The sequence below is a fragment of the Hibiscus syriacus genome, unplaced genomic scaffold, assembly GCF_006381635.1.
Source record: "Hibiscus syriacus cultivar Baekdansim isolate YM2019G1 unplaced genomic scaffold, ASM638163v2 tig00113725_pilon, whole genome shotgun sequence".
NCBI lineage: Eukaryota > Viridiplantae > Streptophyta > Magnoliopsida > Malvales > Malvaceae > Hibiscus > Hibiscus syriacus.
The window spans coordinates 16,913,557-16,934,338 of NW_024063471.1; positions in this window are offsets into that span (position 1 = coordinate 16,913,557).

The window sequence follows — 20,782 nt, forward strand, 5'->3', positions numbered from 1 at the left end:
CCCAAAACATGCACCATCATAGCTACAAGGTAAGAATTTTATTTTTATTTTTTTTAAGCTTATTCGATTGATTTTTGGATTAAGCTATTAGATAGAGAATACCCTTGAAATTCTCTATCATTTACTATAAATATTACATGGAGATCATGCTTATATGATGAGTTTGAAAACTAGGGTTTATATAGGATTTGTCGATTTTAAGGATTTGATGAAAGATTTTTATGTTTTTGATGTTGGAGATTAATTTTAAAGCTTGTATGATGATTAAAACTACTTGAAATTGGGTGAAATTCCATTTGGCCATGACATAGGGTTTTGAGAAAATTGTGATTTGGTTAAATTATATTAGGGCTTTGATTGTAGAAGCCTTGAAATGTTGTTTAGAGGTGGAATACATGCTTGAATCAAGTGAAAATCAAGAACCCTAACCAATATGATATTTGGCCCTAAGGAATTAATTGGGGAATATTTTGAAAACATTCCCTAGGCTTAGAAATGATGTTTGAAAGGTTCAACAAGCTTTAGAAAGTTATTTGGGCCATTTTATAATTTTATGAAAGTTAGGGGAACCTATTTTGGCAATTATGGAAAATTATGGGGTTTATGTGCAAATGCTAGAAAGATGATGTACTATGCTGGAATTCAAAGTTAGAATATTGAATTTTATGTTAGAATGTGAAATTTGACTATTTTGGAAAGTTGGCAAGTTTGAGTACTAAATGGCAAATATTGAGAACGTTAGTGACTTAAGTGGTAATAGTGGAGTTGTTGAGGTATTGAGCTGGAAATTAGATGCTGAAAATTTAATTAAGTTGTTTGAAACTGAAGCTAAAGGAAAATGACTATTTGGAATAAAATAGAAAGTTGATATGAATTCTAAAAGAATTAATAAATGGTAATTAAAATGGAAAGTTGAAAAATGTTATGTGAAGTTTGGGTGAATTTGGATAAAAAGGGATTTATTGGTCAATTTGAAGTATTAAGGTCAATATTGATGATGTGATATGAAATTCGCATCGAATGAGCATTGAAAGGTGTTTAGGAATTTATGTTCAATTGTGTGTCTATGTCAGTAAGATTCTAACATATGGTTTGAAATGTATATGTTATGTAAATGGTGTTCATTTAGATTATGATTGAAATCAAGATCAAACAATGTTAAAGCTAAGGATAAGTTTAAGGATGTAATATGAAGTTCTAGGAAGGTTTACAAGCTAAGGACACAAGGTGAGTTCATCTTTAATTCATATTTGTGTTATCGAGTGAACATTGACTTGCGATGGGCCAGTGACGGAATTATCATGGTAAGAAGTAACTTCTAACTATTATGTGAATTGTGATTCATACATATATGTTCAGTTAATATGCTAATAGAATTAGTGAATAAGTTGAAAATATAAGTTAGTGAAATCTGTCCAGATTTGTGTTATGAATAGTAAGTTTAGAAAATCATCATAAATTATAAGAGGATGATTTTTACACCATTGGATTTGTATGTCAGTATAGTTTTGTTTAAAACAAATGGATACAAATTTCGATTGATATAAAAAAATATAAATTTTTAATTGAGGATAGTTTAGAAAGTAGGGCAGCTGATTCTGCTCAAAATAGCTTATGTAGGTCAACTTCGAAAATTCATTATAAATTGTATAAGATGAACTAAAAAAAGGCCTTATATAGTTAGATTTGTATTTGAGTATAGTTTCTACTGGTATAAACGGAATAATTTTTAAGTGTATAGATTAATACATACTAATATTTCTTTGCAAGTAGTGCATACTACCAACATATAAAACTTGTAATAAATTATGTTTTCATGCTATTCATATGTTATCGATTATTATAAATGCTCGAAATAAGTCAAATTTATTACAATTGGTATGATAGTTATGATATTTATTGCATGATGAATATGATGTTTATATGTTAAAGAAAGATAATTGACGATGATTATGATATATAAATGTTATGTGGAAATGAAATGTTTAGGGTATGAATTGCCCATTATGTTATGATATGAAGAGTTGGATATGTTGATATATTGATATCTTTGATAATTGAATAATATATAGTAATTAATGGAAAAACTTATTGTATGTTGCATTGAGAGTCGTAGGTACATTTGGTATGCTATTAAGTTGAGTACTTTCCAGTTAAGTTATGGTACATTCGTGTATATTATGATCTGCACCGTTGGTGCTCATGTTATTATTGCACTTGGAGTGCATTATATGTTTCAGTTAAGATTGACATTGTGATGTGCCCTGTGCGCACCTTATGCTCTACTCGCGTACCTTGTATTCTCATAAATATGTATTGGGCTATGAATTTAAAAATAAGCTATGAATTTAAAAATAAGCTATGAGTTTGAAAATAAGTTATTAATCTGGAAATAAGTTCTCATTCAGAAAATAAATTTTGAAATGTGAAATTATTTATTATGAACATGGAATATGAAAATGAATATGTGAAAGAATATGAAAGTGAAATATGAAAATAAAATAAGAAAGTTCTGAAAAGTATTTTAATGAAATAGAGTATGACATGATTGTTATGTTTATCATTGATTATCATGCTTTCGACAAAATCATGAGATGACGATTTTCAAGTCTCTGATGAGGAAAGACGGCTTTAATAAATCGGTTTGGATATTTATTGATTTTATTTGAATTTAAGTTTAATGTTTTGAATTGTTATGATATTTTAAGTTAAGTTTTATATAAAGAAAAATAATGTTATGATGTTGTTAAGTTGTTTAATATTTTATGCTACCTTAGTTTGTTTATCATGCCTCACTAAGTGAATATTTAGCGTGTGATGATTTTCACACGTAGATAAAGAAGGGCAAGTGAAGTAAGGAGTCGAGTTGGTATCAATCAACAAAGAACAACTACAAATATCAATAATAGCATCCTACTATTTTAAATTTTCTAGATGACATCTATACGAATACGAAATGTCTAAGATATACTATTAGGGTTATAAATATAAATCAAAGTTTTATATTTTAGATAAAAAAATTATATTTTATGAGAACAAAGAAATATTTTAAAATTAGGCAATTTTTAACAGTATTATGTACTATTGAACTATTAAAAATCTACCTAAAATTAAACTTGATTTATATGATAATTATTATTTTATGATTTTACACAATTAATGTAATAATTATAAAGTTAATAATGAAATGTTTTATAATAGAACAAAATTTATAAATACATTTATAATCAGTGAATATTTATAAAGTTAATGTGATATATTTAACTCGTATTTTGAGACAAATAATGAGAGTGTTACATTATCCTAAGGCACCGGTCACCACGCCTTTAATCTCTCCACCATTAGTTCTCAACGTGAACTAGAAAGCAAGAAAAGAACCCATAAATTTCGTCATCGTCGTCTGAGGGGGAACCCTTTTAATCTCTATGACCATCCATAATCTACAACCGCCGTCTCAAATTTCTAGGGTTATAAAATATAAAATATTAACCCAGAGTCTTATAAACAAACAATTAAATGTAAATCCTTAACATTCAATGAAAACCAATGAAAAATCAATAAAAAGTCAAGAACCTAAAGCAATGGAATTTCACAAGCTTATTAGCATTTGTATGAATCAAATAACATGACAAAAATAAGAAGAAAGAAATAAGGAATATGGGTGTAGTAAATCAAACAAACAAGCCATAGAAATGTTAAACTGGAGGCCATTTTCAGATGTTTTATCCATTCTATTATCTTCTATGAAAAGACATCATCAAATTTGGATAGAAAATAAAAATAGAAAAAGCTTAGAATTTCTCTCTCATTTCGTTTTGTTTCTAGATCATTTCTTTTTCTCTCCTAATTTTCTACGATCGTTTCCATCGCCGCCGTTAGTCTTGGTCGCTTGTTGGAGAAGGAGAGTCGCTGCCAAAGACCCAAAAATATGTCCTTTAGAGGCTACTGAAAGATCAAAAGAATGAAATGATTTTGGTGAAAAAAAATGGCTATCGTTGTCGACCAACATTGGTCGGTGTGGTGGCCGATCATAATGAATAGTGGCCATATTTTAGAAAGAGTGAAAGAATATGAAAGGGAGAAAAAAGAAAGAGATAATGAAAATGAAAAAAAGAAAACATTAAATATGATTTTATGAGTTTTAGAACTAAGAGGATGTTTGTTTACTTCAGAATGATTAAACACTAAATGATTCAGAGGCTCTGTATGAATTAGCTCTGAATGTGACATGTTATTTAATAATGGCTCTAAATCATTTAGAATGTACTTCTGTGCTGAATCAATCAGCACTGTTTTGCTGAATTAGTTAGCACTGAATCATTTAGAGGTGCGAAACAAACGCGTTGTATTCTGAATGGTTCAGCATTCAACGCTAAATGGTTCCATTAAGAGGCAAACAAACAGCCCCTAAGTTATTTTTGATCGTGAAATTAATTTTTTTTAAAACGAAGTCGTTTTGTATATTAATGTCATGTCATAATGTTATTAATTATTTAATGATGCAGTAATTAAATTAAGAGCAATTCTAAAGTTAAATGAATAAATTAAAAATTTTAAAAACACGATAAACAAAATAAGAATCAAATGAAAGTTTAGATATTAAATTTGTAATTTACCCTAAAAATAATCATAACATTACAGTACAACAAGCCCAAGGAAAATAACCCAACAACATGGAGGCGCACGTGCTCAGGTCCAAGAGAACCAAGGTTTGCAATGACCCTTCTATGTTGTCAAATCTCAACCATCAGATCAAGAAGAATTTAACGACGCAGATGCAACCAGACTCCAAACTTTTACCAACTGTCTCGTCTAAAACAGTTCGGGCCAGTTGGCCCGAGCGTCCATATCATGCGCGGACGATTGGATTTCATCACGCGTCGATCAACAACCATCTTGAAAAGATTTGCTTTTTGAGTTTTTGAAAAGAATTCGAAGAATCGATTCTCAGGGATTCAAATCCCTTTTCGATCCATTGTAATGAAAAAGAGATCTGTTGTTCAGGACAGTTAATGAAATTGATTTACCATCGGATTTGGCAAGCAAAGAAAACCAAGAGCCAAAGGAACTGCCCACCAGATATTCTGCGTACCATACTGCAAAAGATGATGCTCTAGTGAACGAATTGACATCTCAAGACCCACTTCTTTAGCCATTGTTAGCAGGGCAATTTCAAGCACAGCTGAACCCTTGTGGATTTCACCCTTTTCAAGATGTTGAGCACAATGACCGAGAAGGTTTTGGACTTGCATATGAAAGGTTAAGCTAATGTTCATGTCAACTCGAATCTGAAGAGCATGTTAATGAATGAAGATTTTTCCTTTAGAACTTTCTCAGATCCAGCGTAGGCACAAGAAAATAGTGTCGTGTCACAATATTTTTTTTGTTTTTCATTAGGATAAACTACATAAATGACCACTAATATTTGAGTAAATTTCTATTTTCTTCATTGAAACTTTAAAACTAACAAATTGATCATTAATATTATTGATTTATAATAAATTAATCACTGGATGTTGACCACCATTAAAATTGGTGATGGAGAGCTTACCTGGTTGTTAACCACTTACCTGGAAATATCAACCGCCACACTGGAAACTCAATCTCGATTGACCTTGACCCGGTCACCTCTAAGTAAAGTGAAAATCTCTAATTCTAAACTCAACTTTGTAAACTTGCCACGGTTATGCCTCCTTCTAAGCACTTCAACATCCATTGAAGCTTCAACGTTACCTTGAACCTCCACTAAGAACCACCTCAGTTACTCCACCTTCATGCAGGAATATCCTCCAACAGCGTACCTATGAAAACATCAATGACATCAACAGGAGTTCATACCTCATCGACTCCAAATTTTTTGGGAAACAAATAATATAATAGGTAAACTATGCTAATAGTCCTCTTTGTTTTCTTCTTCAAAAAAAAACAATACAAGGTTTTTGCATTTGTAAACACAATCACGATGAAGGTGCATGCAAGATATTTAAGAAAATAAAAGAAAATTCATGAAATGCAGGCCTCAAATGTTTATGAGGAACAATAATTTCGATGATTTAAACTTTGAAGTTATGATGTTCAATAAGTATTTCTGTTACAGTATACCTAATTAAAGGGAAAAACTTTATCCAACTAACTAAAAGCAAGGTTCAAACTTTAGTACAAATACATAAATGTTCAACTAAAAGCTCTTCATTTGAATTTTGTAAAAAAACATTAAATTAAAGTGTAGGAAGCCAAAAGAAAAAGCTTTGCACCTTCTTAGCTTGACAAAGTGAACATAATTTAAAGAAACCAAGAATCAAAGTCGGAAAGTTGTGAATTTTCAAGGTTTCATAAACTTCTCGAACAAAAGAACGGGGACAACTATGAACCACCCATGGAGACATCACCATGTCCGCTAAGATTGCAATGGTAAGTTAAATAATAGCCCATGTAAATAAGCGGTCAACAGAAGATCTTTGAACCCTCATCTGCAACGGCCTTCGCAGCTGCTTATAACTGGATTTCCTGACTCTCTCATTGTTGCCCTCATCCTCATTTCAACGTTGTTTGGATTAGCGTTGGCTGGAGCCAGAGGTTCTTTTTCAATGGTCCTGTCAAGTTCTGTTGGATTCTGTTGTCTTTTCTCAGCAACCATATTAACAGAGTCCTGTTGATTAGCCTAAGGTTCTCTATCACTGTTGGTAGGGTGTTCTTCCAAGGCTTGTGAAGACCTGTTGGTTTCAGTAATCTCTCTCACATGCGCGTCGATGCATGTGAATCTTTTTTAAAAAATTTAAGGGTAAAGTATATAAATTCACTAAACTTTCCAGATGTCTTTTCAATGGTCCTGTCAAGTTCTGTTGGATTCAGATGTCTTTTCTCAGCAACCATATTAATAGAGTCCTGTTGATTAGCCTAAGGTTCTCTATCACTGTTGGTAGGCTGTTCTTCCGAGGCCTGTGAAGACCTGTTGGTTTCAGTGATCTCTCTCACATGCGCGTCGATGCATGTGAATCTTTTTTAAAAAATTTAAGGGTAAAGTATATAAATTCACTAAACTTTTCAGATACTTGCATTTAGGTCTCCTAACTTTTAAAAATTTCAATACAGTCACCAAACATTTAGTTCATTTGCAATATGGTCCTGACGTAACAGCTGTTTGACTTCCATTAGGGTAAATTATATAAATGGTTACTGAACTTTTCAGGCGCTTGCATTCAGGTCGCCCAACTTTTAAAACTTGCAACACAGTCATCAATTACATTCTAAACCCTAAATCACAAAATACTTCAATTAAATTGTAAACCTCGAATTCCAAAAATACTTCTATTACATGACCAACCCCAAATTCATAATTCATTCTCAAAATCTACCATAACAAACTAAACTTGAAGCAATAACCCTAAACCCTCAAAACATAACCTTAAATGCTAAATTTCCCCACCAATTAACCCAACATAATCAATAATATTTAGTTCATTTTGGGTCCATAACAATAAGTGATTATGTTGGGTTTAGGATTTAAAAGTTAGATTTAACCAACTATAAGTGAAAAATACTCAATTCGATTCGAAAAAATTTGACTTGAATTAATTCAAAAAATTTGATACAATTGACTTTCAGTTCTAATTTCATAAAAACAACTTAAAAAAATTTTAAGTTAAAATCAAGTTGTAAAATACAAATCGAATATCTCAAATGTTTTAGTAATTAGCGGATTAATTTTTAAGTTTGAGTCAAGTCCCTTAACTATGTATGATATATGTATATCACATATGGAAAAAATACGAAAAAATATATGTATTGTATATGGTTAAAAAAACTATTTAAATTAGAATCAAATAATATTATAGTATTATAAATATTTATAATTAAATTTAAACAGAAACTCGAAAATTCAATTCAATTCGACTTGATTTAAATTTTATAAACTCAAATCGAAAAAAAAATTAGTCAACTATTTTATAAACTGAACTGAATTAGAATCAAATAATATTATAATATGATAAATATTTATAATTAAATTTAAACAGAAACCCAAAAATTCAATTTAATTCGACTTGATTTAAATTTTATAAATTCAAATCGAAAAATTTTCAAGTCAACTATTTTATAAACTGAATTGATTATTTAGGTCCAACATAACCTAAACCCTAAACCCAACATAATCACTTATTATTCACTTATAGTTGGTTAATTTTTTTGAAATGGTTATGTTTTGAGGGTTTAGGGTTACTACTTCAAGTTCATTTTGTTATGGCAGATTTTAAGAATGGATTGTGAATTTGAGTTTGGGTATGTAATTAAAGTATTTTGAATTTGAGGTTTAGAATGTAATTGAAGCATTTTAGATTTTAGGGTTTAGAATGTAATTGATGACTGTGTTGTAAGTTTTAAAAGTTGGGGGACCTAAATTCAAGCGCCTGAAAAGTTCAGTGACCATTTATATAATTTACCCTAACGACATTGAAACGACCGTTATGTCGGGGACCATATTGCAAACGAACTAAATGTTTGGTGATTGTATTGCAAGTTTTAAAAGTTGGGGGACCTAAATGCAAGCATTTAAAAAGTTCAGTGACTATTTATATACTTTGCCCTTTTAATTGCCGAGTCACAAACTAATTGAAGTTCACGGTGGAGAAACGAAACCAGACGGATCGATAACTTTAGGGATCATTTTGCTTGATTTTTAAATTGATGACTAAAGTCGGCAAACTAAAAACAAAGGATTATTTGCATAGTTTACCCTACTATAATCTACCATATAGCCATTAGAAAACTAACCTTGAGAAACCCGGTTAAACAATTCCCAGATATGATCTGAGCGATGCTGATTGAAGTGAATAAACGTGAGGAAACGTGAAGATACAGCGAAAACCGGGATGTGCTGGAGATCGGGATCATGATCCAGGCTGTTGCAGGCAATGTGGTGAGCATTGCGAGTCCATTTCTACCAGGCGGTGTTGATCTCAGTTAAGCAATTCCCAGATATGATCTGGGCGGCCTTGTTGTAGCCACGGCTGGACATTACCTGGTAATGGTCGGAATCGTCGCCGCGCTTTGCATCCAAAGCAAGACCAACAACATGTTTGAATCCTGATGTGCCAACACGCTATGGCATCTCAAAACACCAGTCTCTTGTAATCCTTGGCGACCGCGTGCTCAGTAGCATTGCTCGATACTTTCATCAGTTTCTCAACAACCCTTTGTAACAACACCGAATCCTAACATATTTCCGATCTCTCTTTTCTTCATGTCGATAACACTTCCAGTAGCTTCAGTGACTTCTCATTTATCGAAATGATGGTGTTTGGTTGGGATAAAAGGTTCTTTAGTTCTGGGGTTGTTTAGTGTTGGATTGTTCTTCAGTGACTTTTCCGTTATCGCTCTTTTTAAGCTATTTTGAGCTTGGATTCTTCATCGACCGCTACAGACTCCAGTAATCGAACCACTTGAATTTGTGAATCTGAATTCCCTCTTTGTAAAACCAGAAGAATCGTCGACAAGCAATTTGTTTCCAATAATGGCTTCTTATCAGAAATGTCACTTGACATCAAATCCAAAACCTTAACAACTTTTTCGACTATTTTGATGTCAAAAAACTAGTCAATTCTCACGTGGATTCATGGTTTTCCTCTTATTCTTTTGCGAACTGAAGGATCTTTGTTAACGATGAAAAGCAATTGCTTGTTGTCAAGATGTTTGACCTGATTTTGATAAGGATCTTCTTTAGTGTTGCCATGTAAGCTGTTAACGGCCAGGTAAGTTTTCGTCACCCATTTTAACAAAGGTTAACGTGGCATGATTGATTTTATTATAAATTGATAACTTAGTGAACAATTCGATAGTTTTTAAATTTTAGTGAGATAAATAAAAATTTATTCATACATTAGTGACAATTTATATAGTTTATCTTTTAAATTGAACGTTTTGGATACCTCTGTTGCCTCCTTCGCTTTCCTGTTAAGTGTGAAAGTGTTTACAAACAAGTTAAAGTTTGGGTGGATTTTTTTTACTAATTTAGGGTAAGTAGAAGGTAGTATTTGTTCAAATATAATTTCTTAATCTTTTGGTATTAAAAACTCACATTATTGACATTTATGGTGCTCGAACTCGGATCCTAAAAGAATAACTATAATTCATTTATCACGGAATCCACTTAATTCGTGTATGTTCAAGTAGATCTTTAAGCATGTGTTTAGGGTTTGTTAACAATTATGGAAAGGGTATGTTTAAGTGTGGATTTAGGTTTTGTTAACAATTAAGGAAGGTGGCGGAGTGTTCGAATGAAATGAAAATTAGAAAGTATTTTTTGTGTAAATTAGATATAAAATTATTATTTAAGGACATGTTTAAAATTTAATAGTGATTTAGGGGTAAAACTAAATATTAATATTTTATTAACGCTATCACATCATTAATTTAACAGGGATAACGGTAGAGTGACCATTTTATTACAAACCGATAATGTTAGTGACCAATTTATTACTTTTGAAACATCAATAGGAAAAACAAAAACTTACTTAAAAACATTATTTACCATTTGCATAATTTATTCAATTTTTAATGACATGTAATTAACATAATATCATTAGTTAGAAACTAGGCAATTATATATTAAAAATCCCAAATAAATAATTATTTAAAGAAATAGGGTCCTCCATAAATTATTTGGAAGAATAACCTTCAAATCATACACATCGGACAACCTCGCTGCCTGCAAACCACGTGTTAAATCCTCTCATCCTCCAACACGCGAGATACATCCGACGTAGGCGCACTTTCCAGGTAAGCCAATAAAACAATTTGATAAAATGATATCACGCATTGCGAAACACGAGGTAGCCTTTATGATTCAAAATGTCGCGAGATTTATGGGGGACCTTGCGGCCTACAAAGTGCGAGGACAATAGATTCTCTAACCTCCCTTCAGTGTCCATAGCCTTGTTTGGATACTATTTTCAAGTGGGAAACTGGTTTTTTTTTAATTTTAATTATAAGCACGTAGTGTTGCAATTTATATTTAAGGTGACTATATTATCAACATATATAAGACATTTTAAGCAGGGTAAAATGACGTTGAAAATGGTTAGAAATCATGGTTTTGTGAAGGAAAAAGAAAAAAAAATGGTTTGATAGACATATTGGAGTGTTATTTCTTGCTTGTAAATATGAGTAATATGTGTTGCTAATTAAAAAATAATGCAAAAAAACTCATTTAATTGATACATGTGCCTGAGCGATTGGGACATTTGTTCTTTGTGTGTCCGAGATTCCTACATATAGAGCATAATTTTTGTTGTTCGGTTCCTTTTTTGTAACACCCATAGCCCATATATAAATCGATAAACAAGCCACATATGTCACATTAATATGACTAACATTTACTAAGCATAAAGACTTAAAGGCTCGTTTTAAGTTTAAACCTTCTCTACTTCAATTTAAAAACATTAACCTTATTCGTATAAAATCGTAAAATAAATTTAATAATTGAAAACAAGTCCAATTTCAATTAGTAGGTAGGCAGTTCAGAACTGATCATAACTATATATATATATCACTGCCTAAATACTCCTTAATTTAAAAAACCATTTAAAACCAGTCATAATAATATTCATTCATAAATACTTTATAACTAAAATTAACCAAAAATCAAAACAATTTTAAATTATTATTACATATTCCTTTTTAAAATAAATCTGATAAAGCAACCCAATGAATATAATATACATATTTCTGCCTCACTTCACGTCCTCTACTTTATTTGAACTTACGCATGAAAATCATCAAATGCTAAGTAAAACTTAGTGAGGCAAAAATATAACTAAAACATAAAATCCATAAAATATAAGCAATAAACTATCATTTAAATAAAAGCATTAAAACTTCAAACCGAGCTTTCCAAGCCGTATTTTTCCTCATCAGAAACCCGAAAATTAAGCTCTCATAATTTTATCAAAATCATAATAATCAACATCAACAATAGTATACTTTGCATATGCGACACATTTATGAACTTTCATATTTTTCATTTTTATATTTTTTTCCTTTCAGTCACTTTCCTTATTTTATTTTCATAGCCCCATGTATATTTATGAGAATGGAAGATACATGAGTAAGATGAGTGAGCACAATAATCACTTTAGTGCTATCATCATAATCAGAATATATAAGCACACACAGTGCTATCATATCAGAATCGTAATGTGCACACAAAGTGCAATCAGATCAGAATTTATTTATATATATATATATATATATACTAGTGCACCCATTGGTACACCACAGTATATCAGAATCAGAACATATAAGCACGCACACGGCTATTATATCAAAATCGTAATGTGCACACAAAATGCAATCACATCATAATATTTATACTAGTGTACCTTCAGGTAACACCACAGTATATCAGAATCACTCTACCTCATGTACCCACGACTCTCAATGCAACATACAATGGGCTTTACTTTGATTCATAACCATTTAATAAATATCATGCCAACCCAGAATTATTTTCAAATCATAACCGTTGAATATAACATAAGCTTTGACTTATCGAAACTCGTATTCAATTAAAATAATTAAATAATTAAATTTCAATCAAATTAATACTTTATATAAAAAATCAAAACATAAACCTCATCAAACTTTAAGCTTAATTTCTTGCTTCCAATTCACTTCTTCACGAATTTATCACAATTTCATATTTCGATAGTTTACGCTATCTTCAAAGAAATATTATTATACATTAATATACATATTTAAAAAATATTCTATTTATACCAATGAAAACTAGACTCGAATAAAAATATAACCATATAAACCACTTTTTCTATTTCAATTCGTACGAGTTATAGCAAATTTTCAAAGTTGACTGACAGAAGTTGTCTTGGACAGAATCTGATGTCCTATTTTTTGACCTATCACTTATTAAAAATTATTATCTTTTTGTGTACTTCTTGAAATTAGTTTTCGTTTGTTCTAAATGAAACTAACCTGATATACAAATACAATGGTATAATATTCATCTCCCAATCATTTTTTTAGAATTTTTGATGATTTTCTAAATTTACTGTTTAGAATAAAATTTCTAAGCAGATTTCACCAACTAGTGTCCTTAACTTATTCACTAATTCTATTAGCTTACTAAATGAACATATATGCTTAAATTAACTTCATATAACACTAGGAGTCACTTCTTAACATAACTCCAACATTGCTCATCGCAAGCCAATATTTATTCGAAACAAAAATAGGAATTAAATGCACTCAACTGGTGTCCTTAGTTTGTAAACCTTCCTTAGAAATTCACATTCCATCCTTAAGCTTCTCCTTAGCTTTAATATTGTTTGATCTTGATTCCAACACACAGTCTAAATGAACATCATTACCAAATATATACAAATGCAAACCACATGTTAGAATCTTACTAACATAGGCAGACATAGAAAATAGACTCCCCAAAAGTCTTTCAATGCTCATTCGATAATAATTCCATGTCACAACATAAATGTTGACCTTAACACTTCCAATTGACCATTCAAAATCTATTTAATCCAAATTTAAAAAACATTTTCACTGAAGCTTCCAACTTTTCCATTTTTGTGATTTTATCCTCAACTTTTACAAACTTTCCAAAATAATCAAATTTCACACTCTAACATCAAATTCAACACTCAAACATTAATTTCCATCATATTACATCAACTATTTTATAATTACATATCAACCTATAACTTTTATATAATAGTCGAATAGGTCCCCCAACTTTTCAAAAATTACCAAATGGTCACCAAATTTTTACAAGGCTTGTGGAATACTTCTTACATCATTCCCGCCCCTACATAATTTTTCTTCCTTGTTCAATCTTAGGTTGAATACTTTAAAAGTTCAAGACTAGGGTTTTCATGATTTTACTCGATTTTGATTCGATTCAAGCATAAATTCAACATCGATTCAACCTTATACAATCTCTACAATCAAAGCCCTAACTTAATCTCATCAAAATATATTTTTCCCCTAAAGCTAGGGTTTGGCCTAAACTGTATATGTTCATATAACCATGTACAAGTGATTTTAATCATCAATCATGTTTGGAAATGATTCTACAATCTCAAAAACATCAAAATCCTTCATCAATTACGTAAAACATAATGTGAACATAAACCCTAGAGTTTGGGATATTTTAACACAAACCAAATTAGCAAGCAATGATGGTACCAAATCCAAATCCAAATTAGCGTTTTTCGAATAGAACAATTTTCTATTTCATGGCATGATCCAAATCCAAAGGAAATTGCTCAAAAATTAAAAATAAAAATTTATCTTACCTTGGTATGAAGGAGCACGAAATTTTGGCTGAAAATGGCTTGGTTGCATGAAATTTTGGTTAATTTCATGTTAATTTAGCCTTTATTTAAGCTTAAATGAATAAAATATTCATTTAATAAGAAATATCCATTTTACCCTTAATGAAACTTGATATTTACCTTAATACCAATAAAAATAAACCTTATCATAAATAAAAATTCAAAAATACACCAATTAGCTTACCCTTTCCAATTTTGCCCATGCCATTTTCCAAAAATTTTAATCTTGTCATTTTCATCCAACAGTCCAAATTGAACATGCAAATTAATTCTCAAATCCAATGGATCATATTATTTTACATCATTTTAACATGTGTAAATAATATTTATAAGCTTAATTTAATGTCCTTTAAATTTTCGTGAAATTTTTATTCGATCCGATTTATCAAATTTTTACCAAACTTTAACACTTTTAAATTTTTAACACAAATTTTGGATATAGAATATAATTTCAATAAAACCCCACTCTCAGGAGTAAACTATCTATTTATGGAATAAAAATTTCTTTTTGGTAAAATTACCACTTAGGTCCTTGAATTTTTCCAACATTACACTTTGGCCACTAAACTTTCAAAATTTACGTTTTGGCCACTAACCAAAATTTTGGGGTATTACATTCTTGATGTTCGACCAAATCCTTATAAAAAAAAATCCAGCTTGACCGTGGGCGATTGGTTTTTTTCGTCATAGTGCATAATATGGTTGTATTATAAACTCATCATCAGCTTCATCTGGATCCCATTCATTTCTGATAGGACATAACTCATATTCATAACCTTGAATATAGTTTCAAGTAAGTAAACTCGATCAATGAATCTCATGTAGGGTATCCAAACAGAAGAAGAAGCATCAATAGTGTGCGTACACGGGTATTTGAAAGTTTGGAAGAATCCACACTTGCATATTTTTTCTCGTAAATTAATTACATATGCATCGTGTTGTATGTCTTCCAATGGCCTTGCAAATTCTGAAACACAGAATAATGACATTTTGCGAGAGAAGCATATGGCACTCATCGCGTTAGAATGTTGCTAGAATATTTGCTATTTTCTCAGGAGGTCTGGGTGGATTTGGTGGCCACCTACCATCCAGTCAACTGCTTGCCTTCCCAAGGTTACGAAAAGAGCTGCCAGTCGATAATATGTTGCTTTGACAACGGACGTGATAGGCAAATGGTGCACTCCCTTTAGTTATGAATTTATTGTCTCAGCCAAGTTCGTTGTCATGTGACCATACCGTCTACCCCAATCAAATGATCGAAGTAATTTATTCTTTGGGATTCTAGAAAGGTAATTGAAGCCCTCAGAATTCATGTGCCTTAGTTCCTGAACCAAGTTCTCAAACTTACGTACCCATTCGGAGCACCATTAGACACTCATCTTGACTCTTGAATTCCTGCAAATAGTTTTCAAAAATATGCCAGAAACAGTACCGGTGATAAATATTGAGGGGTTGGCAAGACGGGCCCATACACTGGAGTGCGTATTTGATACCAGCGCCTCTATCAGAAATAAGACAAATCCCATCATCTCTATCCTGCATCACATGTGATAGAACATATATTTGTAAGTTCATAAGGAAGTATTCCCAAGAGTCGATATCTTCCTTTTCGACAATTACGAAGGCGATGGGAATAGTTTTTCTATTGTCGTCCTGTGCAATTGTTAATAAAATTATTTGAGTGTATCGACCATATAACCAAGTATCGTCGATTTGAAAAATCAGCTTGCAGTGTCAGAATGCATTAATGCATTACGGAAAAGTCCAGAAGATATAGTAGAATTAGCAGACACCTTGTACAACACGATCATTTTCGTACGCCGGGACTATTTCCAATTTCACAAATATTCCCAGAATGTGTTTCTGCATCAGTTTAAGCCATGGTCGTAATTCATTGTATTATTCCTCCCATTGGCAGAATAATTTTTTTTTGGGCTCGATACCTTGCATACCATGCTTTGTGGTAGTCAATTGTGTACTCGTGTAGCGATGTAACTGAAGCAATACAGATCATAATTGTAACACGTGGATTTGATTTGAGCGGCGAAATGAAGGCTTCAGATAGCACGTGCACATCCAAGTTACGGTGATCTTGATTTAGGATGTTGGTGGTGCATGTATGTGGTTGGACGTATTTTGTGAGTTTCTAAATGTTGTTCATCGTCCTCAACCGTGATACACAAACTGAAGCAATATAGGTAATAACTTGTTCTTTCGTTCTAAAACTCATTCGTAAAAATAGTAAATAAAATTGCCAACTTACCAATAAAAAAATCAAAATAAATAATGAAAAATTAAAACATTATATTAACCTGAAAACCATTCCAACATAGAGATCACCATCACTATGTTGATTGTATTGCTCAATGTGTGAGAATTAGGAAACTTTTGAGCATTGAATGCTTCCATATCAATTGTTGTAAAGTGTGATGGTGGCTGGTAATGAGAAATAGGCATTGCAGCATGTGGAACCATTGTAGTCGCCCGTTAGTCTTCATTGTCTTTTGCTTATGGTGGCATGTTATGGTCTTCTGGTTCTTCATAGAAGGGGCCTAACTCATCACCATCTTGGTTGGACTCCTTTCTTGGTTCTTCATCAGAATGATCCCCTTCAAAGCAGAATAGTTTAGCCTCATTTAAATAAAAGTTAGTCGCTGCTCCAGTTGTTTGCTGATCACGAGACCGCTCACAAACAGGTTCCCCAAGATCAACGTCACGCACACCAGTAAAAGAATGTCTCCCCATATGTGTTGAGACTTTATCTGCATAAGAGATATACGTTGAATATGGTCCATACGAGAAATCATCAATCGAGTTAAACATGGATTGTTGCATTGGTGGCATAGTCAAGTCAAACTCGAATCTAGCAACGCAAGAATGCCTTGGCATTGAAGACGATGATACACCCAAATCGTTATGTATACCGTGTCTGCTTAACAAATTGAATTTATTTCTCAAATTTGTCGTCGGACTGTCAACAGTTGGATCAAAGTCAAACTCCAATCATCTCTAACTTGGCACACTAGTACCATCATCAGCATCAGAAAGCAATGCATATAACTCCATCGACCCTCCAAATGAATATTGCAAGTGAGCATATGCACATCATCATTGTCCTCAATGGTGTATATTGTGTACGTTAATGGTTCTAACGATGTCGGTAGTCGATGCTTCAAGGGTAACAATTTTGTACCATGAGCATGTGAAACATTTTTCTTCACTTCCTTCATTAACTTGTTATACGTTAACTTCATTGGTAGCGTTATTGTCACAGTGTGTGCGGACTAAAACACGACACCGAGAGATGCATCACCAATCATTTCACCATCGTAATATACCAAAGCAGTAAGGCTTTCTCTCCTCGACATTTTAGTTGAGTTGTTGCCCAATAATACTGAATTAAAATTGTTTTATTGGCGCAAGAACCTCGCGGGTTACAAGACGCGATTTCCAAATAATGTGGGTTGTAGGGTGCGAGATCCTGGTATCTCATGTTTTACAAGATGTGTGGTTCTACTAATGTACTATAGATATCGCGTGATGTAGGGTGCGATTTTCACTGAAACTTATTTATTAATTTATTAGAAAATAACTCCCAAGATGAATTGACTAATGGAAAATAGTTCGTATAACTAAAATTTGTTAGATAAACTTCAATTGCTCAATTAACTCAAAATAAAATAATTTAGTACAAAATAATAAAATAGTTTGCATAATAGAAAAATATTTTGATCGACTTAAAATAAAATAGTTTAGTACAAATATTTCAGTTTTGAAGAAAGAAATAAATAACAACTAATAATGCATATGTCTACCAGTTTTGCATCGTGGTAGACGACGAGTCCTACACGGATGTAATTGTGATTCCTCTTCCTTTTCAGCAATATCATCATCATCAGGACCGGAAGCTGTATATGGAATGGATCAATCACTGGCACTGGAACTGGGACCGGTATAGAATATGTTATGTCGCGGCGTCTGCTCAACAATATCGGATCCAAAGTTAGCTATCAATTGTGTCAGTGGTGAATTGAACTGATTAAAGAAGTGAGTAAGGAAACCTTCTGAGAACTGCCCTGTTTACTGAAATGTTGATTGAGTCGAGTGGGTGAAGATAGGTCATGGTGTGTCAGCGGTGTCTGAGGAGGTCCCTGTGTTGTTGACGATGAGGAGGATGCACTTTGTTGTCTTCTTCTTCTCTTCCTTGACTCCCCCTACGTTGCCTCTCTGTCCGTGGGAAACTCTGTGGAGGAACATATAATTCTCACGCTCGCTTCTCATCGGTAAATATATGTAGCATCCCATATTCTTGGTACCACCACATATAATCGTATGTCGCGCTGTGGTCGAAGATAAGTTGAGTCATGGGCGTCCTCTCGAATCTTTGGACCCACTCGTTTAGATCCTCCGTATTATGATCCGCCCAATTAATTTCCTTCTTCCCTTGACCACTCAATCGATGCAACTGATCCAAGCAAGGTGGATATGGTGGAATCGATTGGACATAGTTAAATTGTCGAATGATACGCTCGGTAGGATGCCACGATGTACACGGGCGCATTAGTCACCCAAATCTCATGTTGTATATAGTCAGCAATAGCAGCGTCACAATAAGGCATCCATAATAACTATAAAATTAAAATTACATAACTTTGTTAGCTAAAAACCTCAAATAAATTAAATTATTATAAAGTTATAAGATAAAAGTTGAAGGAAAATATTTTATTAACTGATGTCCAAACTTATCAATCAAGAGTCTGAAGTCTCGTTGATGTGTTGGTAAGTGGGCGTGAGAGGTTTCATTAGTCCACTTATCATTAATACAATAGAATTGTATTATTTGTTAATAATATTATAAAAAAATAGATAAAAATTATTTTTTTACCTCTTAAGTAACGTAAATTCATATGGGACAAGTGTTTTAAGGACCGGGCATAAAATTGGCATTCGGATCTAGGCCCATGACTACAACAACAATAAACACCTCCCATGACATTTTTCATCGGATCTACGGCCCTACAAAGTTGTCGGAACAAAAATGGCAAAATTGTCGACCCCCAACTTATATTTCTTGAATCACTCAAATTTTGCAAATGATTCAACCACATCGGATGCACCTTATTTCAGGATTTGTCTGGCATTAAAATCCCCCCAATAACTCGTAGTATATGCGCACAAGCAAACCGCTTCAAAAAATTAATAAAATAATATAACTACTTAATTTCTAAAACAATAAAAAAATAAATTGAAATATTAATAAATATTCATAGATAAAAACATTTATATTTACCTCATTCACTTCATGTTTCGCATTCTGAGATAGGTTCATAAAATTTTCATCCAAATATTTAATTTTTATTTTTCCATCATCAGGTGGATTAATTCTGAGCAATACCTCACATACGTTTCTAAGGGCAGCGACAACACCAGTAATAGCTACTCCATCAATAGGCAGTCCCAGATGAAATGCAACATCTTGCAGGGTAATAGTTGCCTCCCCACACGGTAAATGAAACGTGTGCGTCTTCGATCTCCATCTTTCCACCAACACATTTATAAGTGGATGATGCAACTTCACACTGTCACCAGTTATACTACTAATATATATGAAATCGGCTAAATATAAATAGTCAATAATATCTGCATCTGGCGGTGCCACACGATTTATATGACACTCTAATACACGTTCATACCCTACAAAATATAAATATTAAAAAATTATTTCAATATAAAAAAACTAAATCAATAAATAAATAGTAAAAATACAAAATAATATTAATTAGTTTACCTCATCATTTCGCCTTCAATAATCTTATACGTGACTTCGATCATGTCTTAATAAATTTTTCGCCATGATTTGAAATCTTTGAATTTTTGAATATATGAAAGGGATGTGTTTGGTGATGAATAGGAGTGGATGACCCTATTTATAGCCTTTCTCGCACCCGGGGAAGCGCAGTTTTAAATGCAACTCGCGTCCTGCAACAAGCAAGTTACGTTGTAAACACTCGAAATTTATTTCGTTCCCAGTACCTCACGGTTTTTAAGACACGAGATTACTTTATCTTTTAAAATTTAAAATATATTATAATTTTAATATTATTAATTATTTATTATATTTAATATTTTACACATATAATTTTCATTATTTCAAAATTTACAAAATATATTATAATTATTTTTTTATAAAATATCTATTTTAATTACTATATTTATATATTATATTTTAATTATTTATTATATTTAATAATTAATATTAATTATTATTATTATTATTATTATATTTATTTAATTTCTACATTTCAAGTTAGGATGTTATACGGAATTCGAAAGAACCTCGCGCTTTGTAGGCTGCGAGGTCCCCCATAAATCTCGTGATATTTTGGATAAAGGTTACCTCGTGCTTTGCGATGCGCGAGGTCATT